At 46.5% G+C, this 24766-nt stretch overlaps 18 non-coding genes and 3 pseudogenes across 18 annotated transcripts; 12 read left to right on the top strand and 9 right to left on the bottom strand.

Moving 5' to 3' along the window:
- Positions 1-4519: 4519 nt before the first annotated feature.
- LOC135019842 (U1 spliceosomal RNA) lies at positions 4520-4682 on the bottom strand. Its single transcript, XR_010217350.1, has one exon. It is a non-coding gene; the product is annotated as a U1 spliceosomal RNA (small nuclear RNA).
- Positions 4683-4834: 152 nt separating this feature from the next.
- On the bottom strand, positions 4835-4998 carry LOC135019751 (U1 spliceosomal RNA). Its single transcript, XR_010217271.1, has one exon. It is a non-coding gene; the product is annotated as a U1 spliceosomal RNA (small nuclear RNA).
- A 675-nt stretch (positions 4999-5673) lies between these two features.
- Positions 5674-5836, bottom strand: LOC135019797 (U1 spliceosomal RNA). The gene has a single exon (XR_010217311.1). It is a non-coding gene; the product is annotated as a U1 spliceosomal RNA (small nuclear RNA).
- Positions 5837-5988: 152 nt separating this feature from the next.
- LOC135019735 (U1 spliceosomal RNA) lies at positions 5989-6152 on the bottom strand. Its single transcript, XR_010217255.1, has one exon. It is a non-coding gene; the product is annotated as a U1 spliceosomal RNA (small nuclear RNA).
- A 593-nt stretch (positions 6153-6745) lies between these two features.
- LOC135019904 (U1 spliceosomal RNA) lies at positions 6746-6873 on the bottom strand (annotated as a pseudogene).
- A 144-nt stretch (positions 6874-7017) lies between these two features.
- LOC135019949 (U5 spliceosomal RNA) lies at positions 7018-7133 on the top strand. Its single transcript, XR_010217442.1, has one exon. It is a non-coding gene; the product is annotated as a U5 spliceosomal RNA (small nuclear RNA).
- A 270-nt stretch (positions 7134-7403) lies between these two features.
- Positions 7404-7519, top strand: LOC135019964 (U5 spliceosomal RNA). The gene has a single exon (XR_010217458.1). It is a non-coding gene; the product is annotated as a U5 spliceosomal RNA (small nuclear RNA).
- A 264-nt stretch (positions 7520-7783) lies between these two features.
- LOC135019928 (U5 spliceosomal RNA) lies at positions 7784-7899 on the top strand. Its single transcript, XR_010217421.1, has one exon. It is a non-coding gene; the product is annotated as a U5 spliceosomal RNA (small nuclear RNA).
- Positions 7900-8173: 274 nt separating this feature from the next.
- Positions 8174-8289, top strand: LOC135019934 (U5 spliceosomal RNA). The gene has a single exon (XR_010217427.1). It is a non-coding gene; the product is annotated as a U5 spliceosomal RNA (small nuclear RNA).
- A 275-nt stretch (positions 8290-8564) lies between these two features.
- Positions 8565-8680, top strand: LOC135019954 (U5 spliceosomal RNA). Its single transcript, XR_010217448.1, has one exon. It is a non-coding gene; the product is annotated as a U5 spliceosomal RNA (small nuclear RNA).
- Positions 8681-8954: 274 nt separating this feature from the next.
- On the top strand, positions 8955-9070 carry LOC135019919 (U5 spliceosomal RNA). Its single transcript, XR_010217412.1, has one exon. It is a non-coding gene; the product is annotated as a U5 spliceosomal RNA (small nuclear RNA).
- A 275-nt stretch (positions 9071-9345) lies between these two features.
- On the top strand, positions 9346-9461 carry LOC135019978 (U5 spliceosomal RNA). Its single transcript, XR_010217472.1, has one exon. It is a non-coding gene; the product is annotated as a U5 spliceosomal RNA (small nuclear RNA).
- Positions 9462-14828: 5367 nt separating this feature from the next.
- Positions 14829-14902, bottom strand: TRNAN-AUU (transfer RNA asparagine (anticodon AUU)). The gene has a single exon. It is a non-coding gene; the product is annotated as a tRNA-Asn (tRNA).
- Positions 14903-16206: 1304 nt separating this feature from the next.
- On the top strand, positions 16207-16370 carry LOC135019984 (U1 spliceosomal RNA). The gene has a single exon (XR_010217478.1). It is a non-coding gene; the product is annotated as a U1 spliceosomal RNA (small nuclear RNA).
- A 152-nt stretch (positions 16371-16522) lies between these two features.
- On the top strand, positions 16523-16664 carry LOC135019811 (U1 spliceosomal RNA; annotated as a pseudogene).
- A 692-nt stretch (positions 16665-17356) lies between these two features.
- Positions 17357-17520, top strand: LOC135019940 (U1 spliceosomal RNA). Its single transcript, XR_010217433.1, has one exon. It is a non-coding gene; the product is annotated as a U1 spliceosomal RNA (small nuclear RNA).
- A 152-nt stretch (positions 17521-17672) lies between these two features.
- On the top strand, positions 17673-17814 carry LOC135019880 (U1 spliceosomal RNA; annotated as a pseudogene).
- Positions 17815-18506: 692 nt separating this feature from the next.
- LOC135019687 (U1 spliceosomal RNA) lies at positions 18507-18670 on the top strand. Its single transcript, XR_010217209.1, has one exon. It is a non-coding gene; the product is annotated as a U1 spliceosomal RNA (small nuclear RNA).
- Positions 18671-21974: 3304 nt separating this feature from the next.
- Positions 21975-22137, bottom strand: LOC135019869 (U1 spliceosomal RNA). Its single transcript, XR_010217374.1, has one exon. It is a non-coding gene; the product is annotated as a U1 spliceosomal RNA (small nuclear RNA).
- Positions 22138-22289: 152 nt separating this feature from the next.
- On the bottom strand, positions 22290-22453 carry LOC135019771 (U1 spliceosomal RNA). Its single transcript, XR_010217286.1, has one exon. It is a non-coding gene; the product is annotated as a U1 spliceosomal RNA (small nuclear RNA).
- Positions 22454-23127: 674 nt separating this feature from the next.
- LOC135019911 (U1 spliceosomal RNA) lies at positions 23128-23283 on the bottom strand. Its single transcript, XR_010217404.1, has one exon. It is a non-coding gene; the product is annotated as a U1 spliceosomal RNA (small nuclear RNA).
- Positions 23284-24766: the final 1483 nt, after the last annotated feature.

Consider the following 24766-nt stretch of genomic DNA (forward strand, 5'->3'; position numbering starts at 1 on the left):
GGTGTCTCGCCGGGTGCCTGACTTAAACAAACCACCTCACCATCAGAATCCTCCTTGTCAATTTCCTCCCCAGCGCCAGCAACACCCATATTCTCCTCATCCTGGTGTACTTCAACACTGACATCTTCAATCTGACTATCAGGAACTGGACTGCGGGTGCTCCTTCCAGCACTTGCAGGGGGCGTGCAAATGGTGGAAGGTGCATGCTCTTCACGTCCAGTGTTGGGAAGGTCAGGCATCGCAACCGACACAATTGGACTCTCCTTGTGGATTTGTGATTTTGAAGAATGCACAGTTCTTTGCTGTGCTTTTGCCAGCTTAAGTCTTTTCATTTTTCTAGCGAGAGGCTGAGTGCTTCCATCCTCATGTGAAGCTGAACCACTAGCCATGAAGATAGGCCAGGGCCTCAGCCGTTCCTTGCCACTCCGTGTGGTAAATGGCATATTGGCAAGTTTACGCTTCTCCTCCGACGATTTTTATTTAGATTTTTGAGTCATTTTTTTACTGATCTTTTGTGTTTTGGATTTTACATGCTCTGTACTATGACATTGGGCATCGGCCTTGGCAGACGACGTTGATGGAATTTCATTGTCTCGGCCATGACTAGTGGCAGCAGCTTCAGCACGAGGTGGAAGTGGATCTTGATCTTTCCCTATTTTTGGAACCTCAACATTTTTGTTCTCCATATTTTAATAGGCACAACTAAAAGGCACCTCAGGTAAACAATGGAGATGGATGGATACTAGTATACTTATGGATGACGAGTGACTGACGACACAGAGGTAGCTACAGCCGTGGACTACCGTACTGCGTCTGCTAGTATAGAGATGATAATTAATGATATAAAAAAAAATATATATATAACTACTGTAGGTATATATAATATAATGACGGACCTGGTGGACACTGTCAGCAGACTGCTAAACTACTAGTATGAAGAAGATAGAAAAAAACTTCCACCTCAGGTAGGTAGGTATACAATTATGGACGAGCACTGACGACACAGAGATAGCCACAGCCGTGGCCTACCGTACTGCGTCTGCTAGTATAGAGATGATAATTAATGATATAAAAAAAAATAGATATAACTACTGTAGGTATATATAATATAATGACGGACCTGGTGGACACTGTCAGCAGACTGCTAAACTACTAGTATGAAGAAGATAGAAAAAAAAACCACCACAGTTAGGTATACAATTATGGACGAGTGACGACACAGAGGTAGGTACAGCCGTGGACTACCGTACTGCGTCTGCTAGTATAGATAATATACTAAATATATTACTACTGTAGGTATATAATATAATGACGGACCTGGTGGACACTGTCAGCAGACTCCTAAACTACTAGTATGAAGAAGATAGAAAAAAAAACCCCACCACAGGTAGGTATACAATTATGGACGAGCACTGACGACACAGAGGTAGGTACAGCCGTGGACTACCGTACTGCATCTGCTAGTATAGATAATATAATAAATATATTACTACTGTAGGTATATAATATAATGACGGACCTGGTGGACACTGTCAGCAGACTGCTAAACTACTAGTATGAAGAAGATAAAAAAAAAACCCCACCACAGGTAGGTAGGTATACAATTATGGACGAGCACTGACGACACAGAGATAGCCACAGCCGTGGACTACCGTACTGCGTCTGCTAGTATAGATAATATAATAAATATATTACTACTGTAGGTATATAATATAATGATGGACCTGGTGGACACTGTCAGTAGACTCCTAAACTACTAGTATGAAGAAGATAGAAAAAAAAAAACCACCACAGGTAGGTAGGTATACAATTATGGACGAGCACTGACGACACAGAGATAGCCACAGCCGTGGACTACCGTACTGCGTCTGCTAATATAGAGATGATAAAGATGAAAAAAAATATATAACACTACTGCAGGTAAATATTTATATAATATATGTATGACGGACCTGCTGGACACTGTCAGCAGAATGCATTTATAGAATAAAAAAAAAACACCACAGGAGTGTTTAACTTTTTCAGGCAGACAATATACTGGTGGTCACACTGGCAGCAAAAGTGTGCACTGTACTCCTGCTATAACTGCTCCCCAGTCTCCCCCACAATTAAGCTGTGTGAGCAGTGAGCACTCAGCACAGTCAGATATACATAGATGATATATCATGCAGCACACTGAGGCTGAGCACAGATATGGTATGTGTATCGTTTTTTTTCAGGCAGAGAACGGATTATAAATAATAAAACTGGTGGTCACTATCAGCAAAACTCTGCACTACTGAGTACTCCTGACAAGTTCAACTGCTCCCCAAATTAGTAGTAAATCAAATGTCACTCGTCTCTATCTTCTAATCTAAACGGAGAGGACGCCAGCCACGTCCTCTCCCTATCAATCTCAATGCACGTGTGAAAATGGCGGCGACGCGCGGCTCCTTATATAGAATCCAAGTCTCGTGAGAATCCGACAGCGGGATGATGACGTTCGGGCGCGCTCGGGTTAACCGAGCAAGGCGAGAGGATCCGAGTCTGCTCGGACCCGAGCAAAAAAGGGTGAAGTTCGGGCGGGTTCGGATTCCGAGGAACCGAACCCGCTCATCTCTTATGGCCACCCAGCATGACGCCTCCCTTCTTGACCATGCTGTAATTGCAGTCGCACTGCAGTTCAGCGTGATCATAAAAAATGGTGTAGCCTCCTGCTGGTGCAGACTGTATGTGCGCGCAGGAAGCCGCCACCATTTTTGTGATCACAGCGGCTGAATGTGATGTCATACAGCTGCTGTGACCACGCCCCCTGTGTCTCCTCCATTGCAGACCCCATTTTGAAGCCTTGCCCCCGCACCGCTCCATCCCTGACTTGGAAATGGAGTGTTGCTGACCCCCCTCTCCCCCCCTGCCCCGATTGACAGGCAGAGGCGATCGCATTCTCTGCGGGGTGCCGCAGAAAATGCAGGCACATGCGTATGCTCTTAGCAATTTTTGCAGTTGGATCACTTATTGTGATTGCAATCCAACCTGAATCAGGCCCTATTACCTATCACAATGCGCTGCGGGCAGTACAAAATTGGTTTAATATAGGAGAAAAACCCCCAGACCTGTGCTCCTTAACTGTACCTGGTGGCTAGTGGAGCGGCTGCCCAGTAATCAGTGTCCACGCCAGTGCGCACACGGTCCACCCCCTACGGCCACGCTCCCCTTCATCAGCGGCCTCGTGATCCGGAAGGGCGGTGTGTGTGTGACTGACCTTAGGAAGAAACCGGAGCCTCCGCTGCAGTGACCCAGCAACCAGGGCACGGGAGTATACAGCGCCGCTGGGAGTGATGAAGCTGCAGTAAAGATGTCTATTAGACCTAGCCTGCTGCAGCCCTTGTAGATTCTCATAAAACAAGTTCTTCTTTTCTTGTCAAAATGAATAGCTAAGAATTGGCTTCCTGAGGCAGGCCCCTGTTAAGTGGCCTGCTACTGAAGGCACCAACTACAAACTGAGCTCCCTGTTCATGGAAGCGGGGTTATAGAGGAGGATGCGCTGAGCATCTTGGGAACAGTCAAAAGCTTTGAGTCGGTTGGTGCCTCAGATCAAGATCCTACTCTACACCCCAATGTGAATCCTTGTGGAGTCCTGTGTACCCCACAGAAGAAATTAATGTGTCACACCCATTGGCAGCAACCTTAGAATAGCTGCTGATGGGCACAATTGAGAAAGGAAGGGGGGGGGACATTTGAATCCAGCACATAGATGCAATTCAAATATGTAATTTGTACCTTCCTATTTTAAAATATAATGGATGAACTTCACCCTGTGAGAACAATCTTCATGATCAAGAGATCTCATATGCAAAATAAGTATGAGTTGGGATAGGGCTGGGGAGGGTGGCTGCTCGGGCAGCCCCTCCCCCATCAAGTTAAGGAGATTCAACTGAGGAAGCACAAGGGAACTCTCGTCTGGGGACAACAACTGCAGGGAGACCACATCTTTTCAGATGAACATGGGAGGGCGGAAGGCTGCCTAATACTGAAGCACCATCAAATATCAAACCATATGCAACAACTAGTACAAGCATTCCTGGGGGAAGGTCTGCAGCAGACGGATTTGCATACGGTGATGTCATCCAAGCAGTGGGCCAAAGTTGGCTGGAACCCTCATCTGCATATGAAAAGAGAAAAGGGGCATGCAGGGCATGGCGGCCTTTTGCGGTGCTTGGATGACCCCTAGTTCGCATTAAACACCCCCACCCTCCTTTGGTGTGGGGCTCATGTTGGCTATGCCCCAGCCCCTGAAGCATTCAAGCTGATTTCTTGCAGCAGCTGGGCACTGTAACAGCTCCAGAGCTGCTCTGTAAGGCAACTAAAAGGGTGTGGGCCCTGCAGCACTACCTGTAGTTCGCATTGTGCGTTGGAAGGCACAAAGTAAGCAGACGGGAGAAGTCAGGATAGTGCGCAAGGGCATAGAAGGGAGTGGCTCCAGAAAAGAGAAGTGGAAACAGACAGCAAACTAGGCTGGAGAGAGACCTGAGACAAAGAGATCTGAAATATACGAGAGCCGACCAGGGGAAACACAAATTATGCAATCAAGTTTCCCACATTTGGGGAAATCACAGGAGCAGCACACCCAGAGTGCAATGGGTGAGCCTTGCCCTGGGAGAAGCACCTTCATGATCATAGTATCTCACCTGGCAGGTAAGTAGGAGTTGGGCTAGAGCTGGGGAGGGTCACTGCTCGGGCACCCCCCTGTCAAGTGAAGGAGATCCAACTGAGGCAGCACAAGGGAACTCTCGAAAGAAGAACAAGGCTAGAGGAATATATGAGACAAAGAAATCTGACTTTTACCAGAGCTGACCAGAGGAAAACACAAACACAGTCCCCCACTACCACAAAAAATGCAGGCGAGTTTCCCACATTTGGGGAAATCACAGGGGTCAGCATACCCAGAATGCAATGAATGAACCTCACCCTGGGTGAACAATCTTCATGACCATGGTGTCTCCTATGCAAAATAAGTATGATTTGGGATAGGGCTGGGAGGGCCGCTGCTCAGGCACATCTCTGTCAAGTAAAGGAGATTCAACTGAGGCAGCACAAGGGAACTCTCATCTGGGGACAACAACTGCAGGGAGAACACATATTTTCAGATGAACATGGGAGGGCAGAAGGCTGCCTAATACTGAAGCACCCCCAAACAACAAACCAAATGCAACAACTAGTGCAAGCATTCCTGGGGCAAGGCCTGCAGCAGATGGATTTGCATATGGTGATGTCATCCAAGCAGTGGGTCAAAGTTGGCTTCAACCCTCATCTGCATATGAAAAGAGAAAAGGGGCGTGCAGGGCATGGCGGCCTTTTGCGGTGCTTGGATTACCCCTAGTTCGCATTAAACACCCCCACCCACCTTTGGTGTGGGGCTCATGTTGGCCATGCCCCATCCCCTGAAGCATTCAAGCTGATTTCTTGCAGCAGCTGGGCACTGTAACAGCTCCAGAGCTGCTCTTTAAGGCAAGTAAAAGATTGTGTGGGCCCTGCAGCACTACCTGTAGTTTGCATTGTGCATTGGAAGGCACAAAGTAAGCAGACGGGAGGAGAAGTCAGGATAGTGCACAAGGGTATAGAAGGGAGGGGCTCAAGATAAAAGAAGTGGAAACAGACAGCAAACTAGGCTGGAGAAAGACCTGAGACAAAGAGATCTGAATTATACGAGAGCCGACCAGAGGAAACACAAATTATGCAGTCAAGTGTCCCACATTTGGGGAAATCGTAGGAGCAGCACACCCAGAGTGCAATGGGTGAGCCTTGCCCTGGGAGAAGCACCTTCCTGATCATAGTATCTCACCTGGCAGGTAAGTAGGAGTTGGGCTAGAGCTGGGGAGGGTCGCTGCTCGGGCACCCCCCTGTCAAGTGAAGGAGATCCACCTGAGGCAGCACAAGGGAACTCTCGAAAGAAGAACAAGGCTAGAGGAAAATCTGAGACAAAGAAATCTGAGTTTTAACAGAGCTGACCAGAGGAAAGCACAAACACAGTCCCCCACTACCACAAATAATGCAGTCGAGTTTCCCACATTTGGGTAAATCACAGGGGTCAGCATACCCAAAATGCAATGAATGAACCTCACCCTGGGAGAACAATCTTCATGACCATGGTATCTCCTATGCAAAATAAGTATGATTTGGGATAGGGCTGGGGAGGGCCGCTGCTCATGCACATCTCTGTCAAGTAAAGGAGATTCAACTGAGGCAGCACAAGGGAACTCTCATCTGGGGACAACAACTGCAGGGAGAACACATATTTTCAGATGAACATGGGAGGGCAGAAGGCTGCCTAATACTGAAGCACCCCCAAACAACAAACCAAATGCAACAACTAGTGCAAGCATTCCTGGGGGAAGTTCTGCAGAAGACGGATTTGCATACGGTGATGTCATCCAAGCAGTGGGCCAAAGTTGGCTGGAACCCTCATCTGCATATGAAAAGAGAAAAGGGGTATGCAGGGCATGGCGGCCTTTTGCGGCGCTTGGATGACCCTTAGTTCGCATTAAACACCCCCACCCTCCTTCGGTGTGGGGCTCATGTTGGCCATGCCCCATCCCCTGAAGCATTCAAGCTGATTTCTTGCAGCAGCTTGGCACTGTATCAGCTCCAGAGCTGCTCTGTAAGGCAAGTAAAAGGGTGTGGGCCCTGCAGCACTACCTGTAGTTTGCATTGTGCATTGGAAGGCACAAAGTAAGCAGACAGGAGGAGAAGTCAGGATAGTGCACAAGGGTATAAAAGCGAGTTTCCCACATTTGGGAAAATCACAGGGGTCAGCATACCCAGAATGCAATGAATGAACCTCACCCTGGGAGAACAATCTTCATGATCATGGTATCTCCTATGCAAAATAAGTATGATTTGGGATAGGGCTGGGGAGGGCCGCTGCTCAGGCACATCTCTGTCAAGTAAAGGAGATTCAACTGAGGCAGCACAAGGGAACTCTCATCTGGGGACAACAACTGCAGGGAGAACACATATTTTCAGATAAAAATCTTGGTCATGCTCTGGTTTCTCTTCAGAACGAACAAATCTTTCGCCTTTTATTAAAGATTTCCGTGGAGAGGAGCAAAACCGAGTTTTATCTCAATTTTTGCATGCCCCATCTTTTTGGGGTTTCTTTTATCGGTTTAAAGATAGAATGAGTGTGCTTTAATGTAAGCTCATTTGCATAGAAATGACAGTAAATGTTTGTTTCTTTTCAAACAGAACTTTCTTGACCATGCTACTTGCTTGAAAGATCTGGGAGCACATGGAATACAGTACAAACCATGCTTATAGCAAGGAGAAGCCAGGTGAGAAATCTGCTTACTTTCAAGTTGGGCGCTCACTTTGATCTGAATGAGGACTGCTGGCACAGCATTTAGGCGACAGGTGGAATCTTGGTCATGCTCTGGTTTCTTTTCAGAACGAACAAATCTTTCGCCTTTTATTAAAGATTTCTGTGGAGAGGAGCAAAACTGAGTTTTATCTCAATTTTTGCATGCCCCATATTATTGGGGTTTCTTTTATCAGTTTCTTGTTAGCTTTAATGTAAGTTTATTTGCATAACAATGACTATAAATGTCTGTTTCTTTTCAAGCAGAACTTTCTTGACCATTCTAATTGCTTGAAAGATCTGGGAGCACATGGAAAAGAGTACAAACCATGCTTATAGCAAGGGGAAGCCTGGTGAGAAATCTGCTTTCTTTCTTTCAAATTGGGTGCTCACTTTGCGCTGAATGAGGACTGCTGGCATGGCACTCAGGCGACAGGTGGAATCTTAGTCATACTCTGGTTTCTCTTCAAAACGAACAGATCTTTCGCCTTTTACTAAAGATTTCCGTGGAGAGGAGCAAAACTGAGTTTTATCTCAATTTTTGCATGCTCCGTCTTATTGGGGTTTCTTTTATCGGTTTAAAGATAGAACGAGTGTGCTTTAATGTAAGCTCATTTGCATAGAAATGACAGTAAATGTTTGTTTCTTTTCAAACAGAACTTTCTTGACTATACTAAATGCTTGAAAGATCTGGGAGCACATGGAAAAGAGTACAAACCATGTTTATAGCAAGGGGAAGCCTGGTGAGAAATCTGCTTTCTTTCTTTCAAATTGGGTGCTCACTTTGAGCTGAATGAGGACTGCTGGCATGGCACTCAGGCGGCAGGTGGAATCTTGGTCATGTTCTGGTTTCTCTTCAGAACGAACAAATCTTTCGCCTTTTACTAAAGATTTCCGTGGAGAGGAGCAAAACTGAGTTTTATCTCAATTTTTGCATGCCCCATCTTATTGGGATTTTATTTTATCGGTTTAAAGATAGAACGAGTGTGCTTTAATGTAAGCTCATTTGCATAGAAATGACAGTAAATGTTTGTTTCTTTTCAAACAGAACTTTCTTGACCACACTAATTGCTTGAAAGATCTGGGAGCACATGGAAAAGAGTACAAACCATGTTTATAGCAAGGGGAAGCCTGGTGAGAAATCTGCTTTCTTTCTTTCAAATTGGGTGCTCACTTTGAGCTGAATGAGGATTGCTGGCATGGCACTCAGGCGACAGGTGGAATCTTGGTCATGCTCTGGTTTCTCTTCAAAACGAACAGATCTTTCGCCTTTTACTAAAGATTTCCGTGGAGAGGAGCAAAACTGAGTTTTATCTCAATTTTTGCATGCTCCGTCTTATTGGGGTTTCTTTTATCGGTTTAAAGATAGAACGAGTGTGCTTTAATGTAAGCTCATTTGCATAGAAATGACAGTAAATGTTTGTTTCTTTTCAAACAGAACTTTCTTGACTATACTAATTGCTTGAAAGATCTGGGAGCACATGGAAAAGAGTACAAACCATGTTTATAGCAAGGGGAAGCCTGGTGAGAAATCTGCTTTCTTTCTTTCAAATTGGGTGCTCACTTTGAGCTGAATGAGGACTGCTGGCATGGCACTCAGGCGACAGGTGGAATCTTGGTCATGTTCTGGTTTCTCTTCAGAACGAACAAATCTTTCGCCTTTTACTAAAGATTTCCGTGGAGAGGAGCAAAACTGAGTTTTATCTCAATTTTTGCATGCCCCATCTTATTGGGGTTTTATTTTATCGGTTTAAAGATAGAACGAGTGTGCTTTAATGTAAGCTCATTTGCATAGAAATGACAGTAAATGTTTGTTTCTTTTCAAACAGAACTTTCTTGACCACACTAATTGCTTGAAAGATCTGGGAGCACATGGAAAAGAGTACAAACCATGTTTATAGCAAGGGGAAGCCTGGTGAGAAATCTGCTTTCTTTCATTCAAATTGGGTGCTCACTTTCAGCTGAATGAGAACTGCTGGCATGGCACTCAGGCGACAGGTGGAATCTTGGTCATGCTCTGGTTTCTCTTCAGAACTAACAAATATTTCGCCTTTTATTAAAGATTTCCGTGGAGAGGAGCAAAACTGAGTTTTATCTCAATTTTTGCATGCCCCATATTATTGGGGTTTCTTTTATCAGTTTAAAGACAGAACGAGTGTGCTTTCTTGTTAGCTTTAATGTAAGTTTATTTGCATAACAATGACAGTAAATGTTGTTTCTTTTCAAACAGAACTTTCTTGACCATGCTACTTGCTTAAAGGTCTGGGAGCACATGGAAAACAGTACAAACCATGCAGTATCACAAGAGCCTTTATTTGATCTTTCATGAAGATAGAGCAGAATTGAGGACACGTCAACAATTTCTGCCGAAGGTGGTTCATCTTTCCACATGGTGCCTTTGGCCACTGACACCTTCGTTGAGTCAAAGTCTCTGGCTGTGGTCAGAACTTTGAAAATGTATGTCACCAGAACGGTTCAGATTAGGAAAACAGAGGCTCTGTTTGTCCTGTATGCTCCCAACAGGATTTGGTGTCCTGCTTCCATACAGACCATTATGCGCTGGATCTGTGGTAAGATTCAGCATGCTCGTTCCACGGCAGGATTGCCGTTACTGAAGTAGGTGAAGACCCATTCTACTAGAAAGGTGGGTTCATCCTTGGCAGCTGGTCGGGGAGTCTCGGCATTGCAACTTTGCCGAGCAGCTATTTAGTAAACACTTTTGCTAAGTTTTACAAGTTTGATACCTTGGCTGATGATAACCTTAAGTTGGGTCATTCGGTGCTGCAGAGTCGTACGCACTCTCCCACCCGTTCAAGAGCTTTGGTATAACCCCATGGTTCTTAATGTGACCCCAGCATCCTCTAGGTCGTATGAGAAAATAGGATTTTAATACCTACCGGTAAATCCTTTTCTCTTAGTCTGTAGAGGATGCTGGGCACCCGTCCCAGTCCATACTGTGTCTGCAGTTATTACTTGTGGTTATACACATGTTGTGTTATGGTTCTGGTCAGCTTTTTGCTGCAATTGTTCATGCCGTTGGCTTGTGTTCTGTTGAATGCCACGTTCTGCGGCATGTTTAAGGTGTGAGCTGGTAAGATGCTCCCCTTAGTTTAACAATAAATCCTTTCCTCGAAATGTCCGTCTCCCTGGGCACAGTTCCTATAACTGGAGTCTGGAGGAGGGGCATAGAGGGAGGAGCCAGTTCACACCCTTTGAAAGTCTTAAAGTGCCCATGTCTCTTGCGGATCCCGTCTATACCCCATGGTTCTTAATGTGACCCCAGCATCCTCTACGGACTAAGAGAAAAGAATGCCCTTGCGCACTATCCTGACTTCTCCTCCCGTCTGCTTACTTTGTGCCTTCCAACGCACAATGCGAACTACAGGTGGTGCTGCAGGGCCCACACCCTTTTACTTGCCTTACAGAACAGCTCTGGAGCTGTTACAGTGCCCAGCTGCTGCAAGAAATCAGCTTGAATGCTTCAGGGGATGGGGCATGGCCAACATGAGCCCCACACCAAAGGAGGGTGGGGGTGTTTAATGTGAACTAGGGGTCATCCAAGCACTGCAAAAGGCCGCCATGCCCTGCATGCCCCTTTTCTCTTTTCATATGCAGATGAGGGTTCCAGTCAACTTTGGCCCACTGCTTGGATAACATCACCGTATGCAAATCCGTCTGCTGCAGACCTTCCCCCAGGAATGCTTGTACTAGTTGTTGCATATGGTGCTTCAGTATTAGGCAGCCTTCCGCCCTCCCATGTTCATCTGAAAAGATGTGGTCTCCCTGCAGTTGTTGTCCCCAGACGAGAGTTCCCTTGTGCTTCCTCAGTTGAATCTCCTTAACTTGACGGGGGAGGTGCTGCCCGAGCAGCCCTCCCCAGCCCTATCCCAACTCATATTTATTTTGCATATGAGATCTCTTGATCATGAAGATTGTTCTCACAGGGTGAGGTTCATCCATTATATTTTAAAATAGGAAGGTACGAATTACATATTTGAATTGCATCTATGTGCTGGATTCAAATGTCCCCCCCCCCCCTTCCTTTCTCAATTGTGCCCGTCAGCAGCTATTCTAAGGTTGCTGCCAATGGGTGTGACACATTAATTTCTTCTGTGGGGTACACTGGACTCCACAAGGATTCACATTGGGGTGTAGAGTAGGATCTTGATCTGAGGCACCAACCGGCTCAAAGCTTTTGACTGTTCCCAAGAAGCTCAGTGCATTCTCCTCTATAACCCCGCTTCCATGAACAGGGAGCTCAGTTTGTAGTTGGTGCCTTCAGTAGCAGGCCAATTAACAGGGGCCTGCCTCAGGCAGCCTATTCTTAGCTATTAATTTTGACAAGAAAAGAAGAACTTGTTTTATGAGAATCTACAAGGGCTGCAGCAGGCTAGGTCTAATAGACATCTTTACTGCAGCTTCATCACTCCCAGCGGCGCTGTATACTCCCGTGCCCTGGTTGCTGGGTCACTGCAGCGGAGGCTCCGGTTTCATCCTAAGGTCAGTCACACACACACCACCCTTCCGGATCACGAGGCCGCTGCTGAAGGGGAGCGAGGCCGTAGGGGGTGGGCCGTGTGCGCACTGCGGTGGACACTGATTACTGGGCAGCCGCTCCACTAGCCACCAGGTACAGTTAAGGAGCACAGGTCTGGGGGTTTTTCTCCTATATTAACCCAATTTTGTACTGCCCGCAGCGCATTGTGATAGGTAATAGGGCCTGATTCAGGTTGGATTGCAATCACAATAAGCGATCCAACTGCAAAAATTGCTAAGAGCATACGCATGTGCCTGCATTTTCTGCGGCACCCCGCAGAGAATGTGATCGCCTCTGCCTGTCAATCGGGGCGGGGAAGGGGGGGAGAGGTGGGTCAGCAACACTCCATTTCCAAGTCAGGGATGGAGCGGTGCGGGGGCAAGGCTTCAAAATGGGGTCTGCAACGGAGGAGACACAGGGGGCGTGGTCACAGCGACTGTATGACATCACATTCAGCCGCTGTGATCACAAAAATGGTGGCGGCTTCCTGCGCGCACATACAGTCTGCACCAGCAGGAGCCTACACCATTTTTTATGATCACGCTGAACTGCAGTGCGACTGCAATTACAGCATGGTCAAGAAGGGAGGCGTCATGCTGGGTGGCCATGCCCTGTCACTTTGCAGGAGCCAGCACCGCTCACACACTAGTCCCCGGGTGCAGCCCCCAACCCCCGGGACACCCGGAGCAACAAAATGTAGATTCAGGCCACCAGGCCACGCCCCTACCTATGAAACCATGCCTCCTTTTTACCATTGCACTGCTTATCTGCGCGCACTGCATTACAATCTCCCTCGCCACCTCTCTGGGTGTCACCAGTGATAGTGACACCTCTGCCATGCTTGTAGCAGCTGGTCCTAAGATCTACGCCTCAAACCCTGAGTGTTTGCCCTTGTGACTTGTTGATCATCATAGCGAAGCAGATGCTTACAGAAAACTGCAGGGGCTTAGATTGAAAATAAAAAAATTGATAGGGTATAAGGTAGAGAGGAGCGGGTTCGGTTCTCCGAGAACCGAATTCCCCACGAACTCCACGTGGTTTACACTGGTCCGAGGCAGGCTCGGTTGTTCCCGCCTGACTCGGAAAACCTGAACAAGGGAAAATGTCATCATCCCGCTGTCGGATTCTCGCGAGATTCGGATTCCATATAAAGAGCTGCGCGTTGCTGCCATTTTTACTCGTGCATTGAAGAGAGAGCGGAGAGGACGTGGCTATGTTCTCTCAGTGGAAATCTCAATATCAGTGCTCAGTATCAGTGGTTACTTATTGCTGCTCAGTAATACTAGTAGTGTGTCTCTCCTGCTCAGTGTCAGTTCTCAGTAGTATCCTCATCAGTGCTCAGTATCACTGTTCATTGTCTTGTGCTGCATTGTGTTGCTCAGCATAATACAGTACATTACTAATAGTCCAGTGCTGCATCTTGCTGCTCAGTGTCAGTTCTAGTATCCTCATCAGTGCTCACTATCACTGCTCATTGCATTGTGGTGTTCTGTATACTACAATAACATAGTAATATAGTAACATAGTTTTTGAGGTTGAATAGAGGCAAATTGCCCATCGTGTTCAACCTGTTTTAAGTTGTGATGATTCTACATACTTGCTGAATAATGTTTTATGACTAGTTAGCTACTATAACTCATGTTACCCCCGGATTAACCATGTTGATATTTTAAGTATTATAACCTTGGATAGCTTTTTCATTCAGAAATGTATCCATTCCTTTTTTAAATCCAATTACAGAGTCCGCCATTACCACCTTCCCTGGCAGGGAATTCCACATCCTGATTGCCCTAACAGTGAAGAAACCTTTCCTCCATTGCGTTCTGAACTTTCCTCCAGTCGCAGCGAGTGACCACGTGTTCTTTTAATAAATAATTCCTCTGATAACTCTTTGTTATGTATCTTTACATATTTGAAGATATTAATAATATCTCCTCTTAGGCACCTCTTTTCTAGTGTATAAATATTCAGCCTAGTAAGTCTTTCCTTATAGTCCAGTACTTTAAGGCCTTTAATCAATTTAGTCTTCAGGATCTCTGACACTTCCATGAGCAGCAGAGTAGTGCAATGGAAGCATGCTGGGCCCATAACCCAGAGGTCGATTGATCGAAACTATCCTCTGCTATGTGCATTTTTTTTTTTATAATTAAAGTAATCAAAAACTGGGATTGATATTTTGGCACTTTTATTTTTACTTAAAGTACAATAACTTTTATCATTTTAATTTGTTTTAATAGTATATTGACAGCATTGTTTTCTTTAAAAAATCCACTTAATTTTCTTTACCCTATTACTGAAATGGTAATTGACAAAAACAAACTACATTGTCACCAGAAGAGCAATGCAAAATGTACAAGTGATATATGAAAATCATCTTCCATCTTGAATTTCAATGATGCATTGGGACAACAATTTGTGAGAAACATCTTCACCCATAAAGAAAGATTTTCTTAATTCCTTACCTGTGTGCTGATTAGATATCACCTTGTTTTCACATTAAACAGACTTCCCCATGAGGAAGCAGCAAGGATGCAGTGACGTTTCCTGGTGTCAACCTGTATTATTTCAGTAGACATTGAAATGAGGATGCATCTTTGATGCCTTTCCAATGAAGCAAGTTTAATTCAGTAATAGGTGAAAAACCATTCCTACAAAGGTGTTAATCAGAGACTTGGCTTTGTGGACACTTTTCAGAGAGCAAATTTGTTAGCATAAACATAAAATCAGAAAATGAAGAGCTGTTTAATCACTCAATTGGACTTTTCTGCCAGCATAATTTTTTTTCTCTGCAACTCACTGCTAAATTGTGCTTCCTAGCTGTTTTTTTATAAAATCACTTAATCAAATCTAACTCTGATTACATCAGAGAAGGCCAGGTACCCTACACCATAAGGGGGGTTTTTGAAATTTTGACTTGTCTACTTAAAGATCACCAAAATCTGATTACAAGTTCAATTACATCCCTGGGTGGGATTGAACCACCAACCTTTTGGTTAATAGCCAAACATGCTAACCGATTGCGCCACAGAGACACCTTGCGAAAGTCAATACTGACAAAGGCTAATAAGCATTCATCTAGAACGTTTCCTAGAAAAACTTTAAAAAGTCAATAATCTGGAGAATTTTTGTAAGAAACACATTGGTACTTTCCCATGATGAGTGAGTGCTTCAGGATTTCTTGCACTTACATGGGCTATTAACCAAAAGGTTGGTGGTTCAATCCCACCCAGGGATGTAATTGACCTTGTCATCAGATTTTGGTGATCTTTAAGTAGACAAGTCAAAATTTCAAACCCCCTCTTATGGTGTAGGGTACCTGGCCTTCTCTGACGTAATCAGAGTTAGATTTAATTAAGTGATTTTATAAAAAACAGCTAGGAAGCACAATTTAGCAGTGGGTTGCAGAGAAAAAAATAACATTTTAAACCTACCGGTAATTTTTTTTTCTCGTAGTCCGTAGAGGATGATGGGGACTCCGTAAGGACCATGGGGGATAGACGGGCTCCGCAGCAGACATGGGCACTTTAAGAAAGACTTTAGATCTGGGTGTGCACTGGCTCCTCCCTCTATGCCCCTCCTCCATACCTCAGTTAGAGAAACTGTGCCCAGAGGAGACGGACAGTACGAGGAAAGGATTTTTGTTAATCCAAGGTCAAGATTCATACCAGCCACACCAATCACACCGTATAACTTGTGATATACTACCCAGTTAACAGTATGAAAACAACATAGCATCAGTCCAAGACCGATGAAAACTAACATATAACCCTTATGTAAGCAATAACTATATACAAGTCTTGCAGAAGTAGACCGCACTTGGGACGGGCACCCAGCATCCTCTACGGACTACGAGAAAAAGATTTACCGGTAGGTTTAAAATCTTATTTTCTCTTACGTCCTAGAGGATGCTGGGGACTCCGTAAGGACCATGGGGATTATACCAAAGCTCCCAAACGGGCAGGAGAGTGCGGATGACTTTGCAGCACCGATTGAGCAAACAGGAGGTCCTCCTCAGCCAGGGTATCAAACTTATAGAACTTTGCAAAGGTGTTTGAACCAATTTTGACCCACTGCTTGGATGACATCACCATATGCAAATCCATCTGCGGCAGGCCTTCCCCCAGGAATGCTTGCACTAGTTGTTGCATTTGGTTTGTTGTTTGGGGGTGCTTCAGTATTAGGCAGCCTTCTGCCCTCCCATGTTCATCTGAAAATATGTGTTCTCCCTGCAGTTGTTGTCCCCAGATGAGAGTTCCCTTGTGCTGCCTCAGTTGAATCTCCTTTACTTGACAGAGATGTGCCTGAGCAGCGGCCCTCCCCAGCCCTATCCCAAATCATACTTATTTTGCATAGGAGATACCATGGTCATGAAGATTGTTCTCCCAGGGTTAGGTTAATTCATTGCATTCTGGGTATGCTGACCCCTGTGATTTCCCCAAATGTGGGAAACTCAACTGCATTATTTGTGGTAGTGGGGGACTGTGTTTGTGCTTTCCTCTGGTCAGCTCTGGTAAAAGTCAGATTTCTTTGTCTCAGATCTTCCTCTAGCCTTGTTCTTCTTTCGAGAGTTCCCTTGTGCTGCCTCAGTTGGATCTCCTTCACTTGACAGGGGGGTGCCCGAGCAGCGACCCTCCCCAGCTCTAGCCCAACTCCTACTTACCTGCCAGGTGAGATACTATGATCATGAAGATGCTTCTCCCAGGGCAAGGCTCACCCATTGCACTCTGGGTGTGCTGCCCCTGCGATTTCCCCAAATGTGGGAAACTTGACTGCATAATTTGTGTTTCCCCTGGTCGGCTCTCATATAATTCAGATCTCTTTGTCTCAGGTCTCTCTCCAGCCTAGTTTGCTGTCTGTTTCCACTTCTTTTTTCTTGAGCCCCTCCCTTCTATACCCTTGTGCACTATCCTGACTTCTCCCGTCTGCTTACTTTGTGCCTTCCAACGCACAATACAAACTACAGGTAGTGCTGCAGGGCCCACACCCTTTTACTTGCTTTACAGAGCAGCTCTGGAGCTGTTACAGTGCCCAGCTGCTGCAAGAAATCAGCTTGAATGCTTCAGGGGCTGGGGCATAGCCAACATGAGCCCCACACCGAAGGAGGGTGGAGGTGTTTAATGCGAACTAGGGGTCATCCAAGCGCCGCAAAAGGCCGCCATGCCCTGCACACCCCTTTATTCTTTTCATATGCAGACGAGGGTTGAAGCCAACTTTGACCCACTGCTTGGATGACATCACCATATTCAAATCCATCTGCTGCAGGCCTTCCCCCAGGAATGCTTGCACTAGTTGTTGCATTTGGTTTGTTGTTTGGGGGTGCTTCAGTATTAGGCAGCCTTCTGCCCTCCCATGTTCATCTGAAAATATGTGTTCTCCCTGCAGTTGTTGTCCCCAGATGAGAGTTCCCTTGTGCTGCCTCAGTTGAATCTCCTTTACTTGACAGAGATGTGCCTGAGCAGCGGCCCTCCCCAGCCCTATCCCAAATCATACTTATTTTGCATAGGAGATACCATGGTCATGAAGATTGTTCTCCCAGGGTTAGGTTCATTCATTGCATTCTGGGTATGCTGACCCCTGTGATTTCCCCAAATGTGGGAAACTCAACTGCATTATTTGTGGTAGTGGGGGACTGTGTTTGTGCTTTCCTCTGGTCAGCTCTGGTAAAAGTCAGATTTCTTTGTCTCAGATCTTCCTCTAGCCTTGTTCTTCTTTCGAGAGTTCCCTTTTGCTGCCTCAGTTGGATCTCCTTCACTTGACAGGGGGGTGCCCGAGCAGCGACCCTCCCCAGCTCTAGCCCAACTCCTACTTACCTGCCAGGTGAGATACTATGATCATGAAGATGCTTCTCCCAGGGCAAGGCTCACCCATTGCACTCTGGCTGTGCTGCCCCTGCGTTTTCCCCAAATGTGGGAAACTTGACTGCATAATTTGTGTTTCCCCTGGTCGGCTCTCATATAATTCAGATCTCTTTGTCTCAGGTCTCTCTCCAGCCTAGTTTGCTGTCTGTTTCCACTTCTTTTTTCTTGAGCCCCTCCCTTCTATACCCTTGTGCACTATCCTGACTTCTCCCATCTGCTTACTTTGTGCCTTCCAACGCACAATGCAAACTACAGGTAGTGCTGCAGGGCCCACACCCTTTTACTTGCTTTACAGAGCAGCTCTGGAGCTGTTACAGTGCCCAGCTGCTGCAAGAAATCAGCTTGAATGCTTCAGGGGCTGGGGCATAGCCAACATGAGCCCCACACCGAAGGAGGGTGGAGGTGTTTAATGCGAACTAGGGGTCATCCAAGCGCCGCAAAAGGCCGCCATGCCCTGCACACCCCTTTTTTCTTTTCATATGCAGACGAGGGTTGAAGCCAACTTTGACCCACTGCTTGGATGACATCACCATATGCAAATCCATCTGCTGCAGGCCTTCCCCCAGGAATGCTTGCACTAGTAGTTGCATTTGGTTCGTTGTTTGGGGGTGCTTCAGTTTTAGGCAGCCTTCTGCCCTCCCATGTTCATCTGAAAATATGTGTTCTCCCTGCAGTTGTTGTCCCCAGATGAGAGTTCCCTTGTGCTGCCTCAGTTGAACCTCCTTTACTTGACAGAGATGTGCCTGAGCAGCGGCCCTCCCCAGCCCTATCCCAAATCATACTTATTTTGCATAGGAGATACCTTGGTCATGAAGATTGTTCTCCCAGGGTGAGGTTCATTCATTGCATTCTGGGTATGCTGACCCCTGTGATTTCCCCAAATGTGGGAAACTCGACTGCATTATTTGTGGTAGTGGGGGACTGTGTTTGTGCTTTCCTCTGGTCAGCTCTGGTAAAAGTCAGATTTCTTTGTCTCAGATCTTCCTCTAGCCTTGTTCTTCTTTCGAGAGTTCCCTTGTGCTGCCTCAGTTGGATCTCCTTCACTTGACAGGGGGTGCCCAAGCAGCAATCCTCCACAGCTCTAGCCCAACTCCTACTTACCTGCCAGGTGAGATACTATGATCTTCACTGTTAGGGCAATCAGGATGTGGAATTCCCTGCCAGGGAAGGTGGTAATGGCGGACTCTGTAATTGGATTTAAAAAAGGAATGGATACATTTCTGAATGAAAAAGCTATCCAAGGTTATAATACTTAAAATATCAACATGGTTAATCCGGGGGTAACATGAGTTGTAGTAGTTAACTAGTCATAAAACATTATTCAGCAAGTATGTAGAATCATCACAACTTAAAACAGGTTGAACACGATGGGCAATTTGCCTCTTTTCAACCTCAAAAACTATATTACTATATGTTACTATATTACTATGTTACTGTAGTATACAGAACACCACAATGTAATGAGCAGTGATAGTGAGCACTGATGAGGATACTAGAACTGACACTGAGCAGCAAGATGCAGCACTGGACTATTAGTAATGTACTGTAGTATGCTGAGCACCACAATGCAGCACAAGACAATGAGCAGTGATACTGAGCACTGATGAGGATACTACTGAGAACTGACACTGAGCAGGAGAGACACACTACTAGTATTACTGAGCAGCAATAAGTAACCACTGATACTGAGCACTGATATTGAGATTTCCACTGAGAGAACATAGCCACGTCCTCTCCGCTCCCTCTTCAATGCACGAGTAAAAATGGCGGCAACGCGCAGCTCTTTATATGAAATCCGAATCTCGCGAGAATCCGACAGCGGGATGATGACATTTTCCCTTGTTCAGGTTTTCCGAGTCAGGCGGGAACAACCGAGCCTGCCTCGGACCAGTGTAAACCACGTGGAGTTCGTGGGGAATTCGGTTCTCGGAGAACCGAACCCGCTCCTCTCTACCTTATACCCATATATTTTTTTATTTTCAATCTAAGCCCCTGCAGTTTTCTGTAAGCATCTGCTTCGCTATGATGATCAACAAGTCACAAGGGCAAACACTCAGGGCTTGAGGCGTAGATCTTAGGACCAGCTGCTACAAGCATGGCAGAGGTGTCACTATCACTGGTGACACCCAGAGAGGTGGCGAAGGAGATTGTAATGCAGTGCGCGCAGATAAGCAGCGCAATGGTAAAAAGGAGGCATGGTTTCATAGGTAGGGGCGTGGCCTGGTGGCCTGAATCTACATTTTGTTGCTCCGGGTGTCCCGGGGGTTGGGGGCTGCACCCGGGGACTAGTGTGTGAGCGGTGCTGGCTCCTGCACAGTGACAGGACATGGCCACCCAGCATGACGCCTCCCTTCTTGACCAATCTGTAATTGCAGTCGCACTGCAGTTCAGCGTGATCATAAAAAATGGTGTAGCCTCCTGCTGGTGCAGACTGTATGTGCGCGCAGGAAGCCGCCACCATTTTTGTGATCACAGCGGCTGAATGTGATGTCATACAGCCACTGTGACCACGCCCCCTGTGTCTACTCCGTTGCAGACCCCATTTTGAAGCCTTGCCCCCGCACCGCTCCATCCCTGACTTGGAAATGGAGTGTTGCTGACCCCCCTCTCCCCCCCTGCCCCGATTGACAGGCAGAGGCGATCGCATTCTCTGCGGGGTGCCGCAGAAAATGCAGGCACATGCGTATGCTCTTAGCAATTTTTGCAGTTGGATCGCTTACTGTGATTGCAATCCAACCTGAATCAGGCCCTATTACCTATCACAATGCGCTGCGGGCAGTACAAAATTGGTTTAATATGGGAGAAAAAACCCCAGACCTGTGCTCCTTAACTGTACCTGGTGGCTCGTGGAGCGGCTGCCCAGTAATCAGTGTCCACGCCAGTGCGCACACGGTCCACCCCCTACGGCCACGCTCCCCTTCATCAGCGGCCTCGTGATCCGGAAGGGCGGTGCGTGTGTGACTGACCTTAGGAAGAAACCGGAGCCTCCGCTGCAGTGACCCAGCAACCAGGGCACGGGAGTATACAGCGCCGCTGGGAGTGATGAAGCTGCAGTAAAGATGTCTATTAGACCTAGCCTGCTGCAGCCCTTGTAGATTCTCATAAAAAAAGTTCTTATTTTCTTGTCAAAATTAATAGCTAAGAATAGGCTGCCTGAGGCAGGCCCCTGTTAAGTGGCCTGCTACTGAAGGCACCAACTACAAACTGAGCTCCCTGTTCATGGAAGCGGGGTTATAGAGGAGAATGCGCTGAGCATCTTGGGAACAGTCAAAAGCTTTGAGCCGGTTGGTGCCTCAGATCAAGATCCTACTCTACACCCCAATGTGAATCCTTGTGGAGTCCAGTGTACCCCACAGAAGAAATTAATGTGTCACACCCATTGGCAGCAACCTTAGAATAGCTGCTGACGGGCACAATTGAGAAAGGAAGGGGGGGGGGACATTTGAATCCAGCACATAGATGCAATTCAAATATGTAATTTGAACCTTCCTATTTTAAAATATAATGGATGAACTTCACCCTGTGATAACAATCTTCATGATATAGAGATCTCATATGCAAAATAAGTATGAGTTGGGATAGGGCTGGGGAGGGTGGCTGCTCGGGCAAGCCCCTCCCCCGTCAAGTTAAGGAGATTCAACTGAGGAAGCACAAGGGAACTCTCGTCTGGGGACAACAACTGCAGGGAGACCACATTTTTTCAGATGAACATGGGAGGGCGGAAGGCTGCCTAATACTGAAGCACCATCAAATATCAAACCATATGCAATAACTAGTACAAGCATTCCTGGGGGAAGGTCTGCAGGAGACGAATTTGCATACGGTGATGTCATCCAAGCAGTGGGCCAAAGTTGGCTGGAACCCTCATCTGCATATGAAAAGAGAAAAGGGTTATGCAGGGCATGGCAGCCTTTTGCGGCGCTTGGATGACCCCTAGTTCGCATTAAACACCTCCACCCTCCTTCGGTGTGGGGCTCATGTTGGCTATGCCCCAGCCCCTGAAGCATTCAAGCTGATTTCTTGCAGCAGCTGGGCACTGTAACAGCTCCAGAGCTGCTCTGTAAGGCAAATAAAAGGGTGTGGGCCCTGCAGCACTACCTGTAGTTCGCATTGTGCGTTGGAAGGCACAAAGTAAGCAGACGGGAGAAGTCAGGATAGTGCGCAAGGGCATAGAAGGGAGCGGCTCAAGAAAAGAGAAGTGGAAACAGACAGCAAACTAGGCTGGAGAGAGACCTGAGACAAAGAGATCTGAATTATACGAGAGCCGACCAGGGGAAACACAAATTATGCAGTCAAGTTTCCCATATTTGGGGAAATCGCAGGGGCAGCACACCCAGAGTGCAATGGTTGAGCCTTGCCCTGGGAGAAGCACCTTCAAGATCATAGTATCTCACCTGGCAGGTAAGTAGGAGTTGGGCTAGAGCTGGGGAGGGTCGCTGCTCGGGCACCCCCCTGTCAAGTGAAGGAGATCCAACTGAGGCAGCACAATGGAACTCTCGAAAGAAGAACAAGGCTAGAGGAAGATCTGAGACAAAGAAATCTGACTTTTACCAGAGCTGACCAGCGGAAAACACAAACACAGTCCCCAACTACCACAATTAATGCAGGCGAGTTTCCCACATTTGGGTAAATCACAGGGGTCAGCATACCCAGAATGCAATGAATGAACCTCACCCTGGGTGAACAATTTTCATGACCATGGTGTCTCCTATGCAAAATAAGTATGATTTGGGATAGGGCTGGGGAGGGCCGCTGCTCAGGCACATCTCTGTCAAGTAAAGGAGATTCAACTGAGGCAGCACAAGGGAACTCTCATATGGGGACAACAACTGCAGGGAGAACACATATTTTCAGATGAACATGGGAGGGCAGAAGGCTGCCTAATACTGAAGCACCCCCAAACAACAAACCAAATGCAACAACTAGTGCAAGCATTCCTGGGGGAAGGCCTGCAGCAGATGGATTTGCATATGGTGATGTTATCCAAGCAGTGGGTCAAAGTTGGCTTCAACCCTCATCTGCATATGAAAAGAGAAAAGGGGCGTGCAGGGCATGGCGGCCTTTTGCGGTGCTTGGATGACCCCTAGATCGCATTAAACACCCCCACCCTCCTTTGGTGTGGGGCTCATGTTGGCCATGCCCCATCCCATGAAGCATTCAAGCTGATTTCTTGCAGCAGCTGGGCACTGTAACAGCTCCAGGGCTGCTCTGTAAGGCAAGTAAAAGGGTGTGGGCCCTGCAGCACTACCTGTAGTTTGCATTGTGCATTGGAAGGCACAAAGTAAGCAGACGGGAGGAGAAGTCAGGATAGTGCACAAGGGTATAGAAGGGAGGGGCTCAAGAAAAAAGAAGTGGAAACAGAGAGCAAACTAGGCTGGAGAGAGACCTGAGACAAAGAGATCTGAATTATACGAGAGCCGACCAGAGGAAACACAAATTATGCAGTCAAGTGTCCCACATTTGGGGAAATCGTAGGAGCAGCACACCCAGTGTGCAATGGGTGAGCCTTGCCCTGGGAGAAGCACCTTCCTGATTATAGTATCTCACCTGGGTGTGCTGCCCCTGCGATTTCCCCAAATGTGGGAAACTTGACTGCATAATTTATGTTTCCCCTGGTCGGCTCTCATATAATTCAGATCTCTTTGTCTCAGGTCTCTCTCCAGCCTAGTTTGCTGTCTGTTTCCACTTCTTTTTTCTTGAGCCCCTCCCTTCTATACCCTTGTGGACTATCCTGACTTCTCCTCCTGTCTGCTTACTTTGTGCCTTCCAATGCACAATGCAAACTACAGGTAGTGCTGCAGGGCCCACACCCTTTTACTTGCCTTACAGAGCAGCTCTGGAGCTGTTACAGTGCCAAGCTGCTGCAAGAAATCAGCTTGAATGCTTCAGGGGCTGGGGCATGGCCAACATGAGCCCCACACCGAAGGAGGGTGGGGGTGTTTAATGCGAACTAAGGGTCATCCAAGCGCCGCAAAAGGCCGCCATGCCCTGCATACCCCTTTTCTCTTTTCATATGCAGATGAGGGTTCCAGCCAACTTTGGCCCACTGCTTGGATGACATCACTATATGCATATCCGTCTTCTGCAGACCTTCCCCCAGGAATGCTTGTACTAGTTGTTGCATTTGGTTTGTTGTTTGGGGGTGCTTCAGTATTAGGCAGCCTTCTGCCCTCCCATGTTCATCTGAAAATATGTGTTCTCACTGCAGTTGTTGTCCCCAGATGAGAGTTCCCTTGTGCTGCCTCAGTTGAATCTCCTTTACTCTAAAACTTGTAAAACTTAGCAAAAGTGTTTACTAAATAGCTGCTCGGCAAAGTTGCAATGCCGAGACTCCCCGACCAGCTGCCCAGGATGAACCCACCTTTCTAGTAGAATGGGTCTTCACCTAATTCAGTAACGGCAATCCTGCCGTGGAATGAGCATGCTGAATCTTACCACAGATCCAGCGCATAATTGTCTACATGGAAGCAGGATACCCAATCCTGTTGGGAGCATACAGGACAAACAGAGCCTCTGTTTTCCTAATCTGAACCGTTCTGGTGACATAAATTTTCAAAGTTCTGACCACAGCCAGAGACTTTGACTCAACGAAGGTGTCAGTGGCCAAAGGCACCATGTGGAAAGATGAACCACCTTCGGCAGAAATAGTTGACGTGTCCTCAATTCTGCTCTATCTTCATGAAATATCAAATAAAGGCTCTTGTGATACTGCATGGTTTGTACTGTTTTCCATGTGCTCCCAGATCTTTCAAGCAAGAAGCATGGTCAAGAAAGTTCTGTTTGAAAAGAAACAACATTTACTGTCATTGTTATAGAATTTGGGAGAAAAAACAAGAAGAAATCTGCACTGTTGACGCACTGGACAGAATGAATGAATCATAAAATATAACCTTTATTAAGTATGTATTAAAATTGGATAAATATTAATATTATTATCCCAAACTGCAGTGAAACATAAAGGTTAAAATCACAGAACTAACATACATGTGCATAAGAAGAATAAAGAGATGTGAAAAAAAGGTTTAAAAAGCGTGTCCG

Source organism: Pseudophryne corroboree, unplaced genomic scaffold (genome assembly GCF_028390025.1).
Source record: "Pseudophryne corroboree isolate aPseCor3 unplaced genomic scaffold, aPseCor3.hap2 scaffold_337, whole genome shotgun sequence".
Classification (NCBI taxonomy): domain Eukaryota; kingdom Metazoa; phylum Chordata; class Amphibia; order Anura; family Myobatrachidae; genus Pseudophryne; species Pseudophryne corroboree.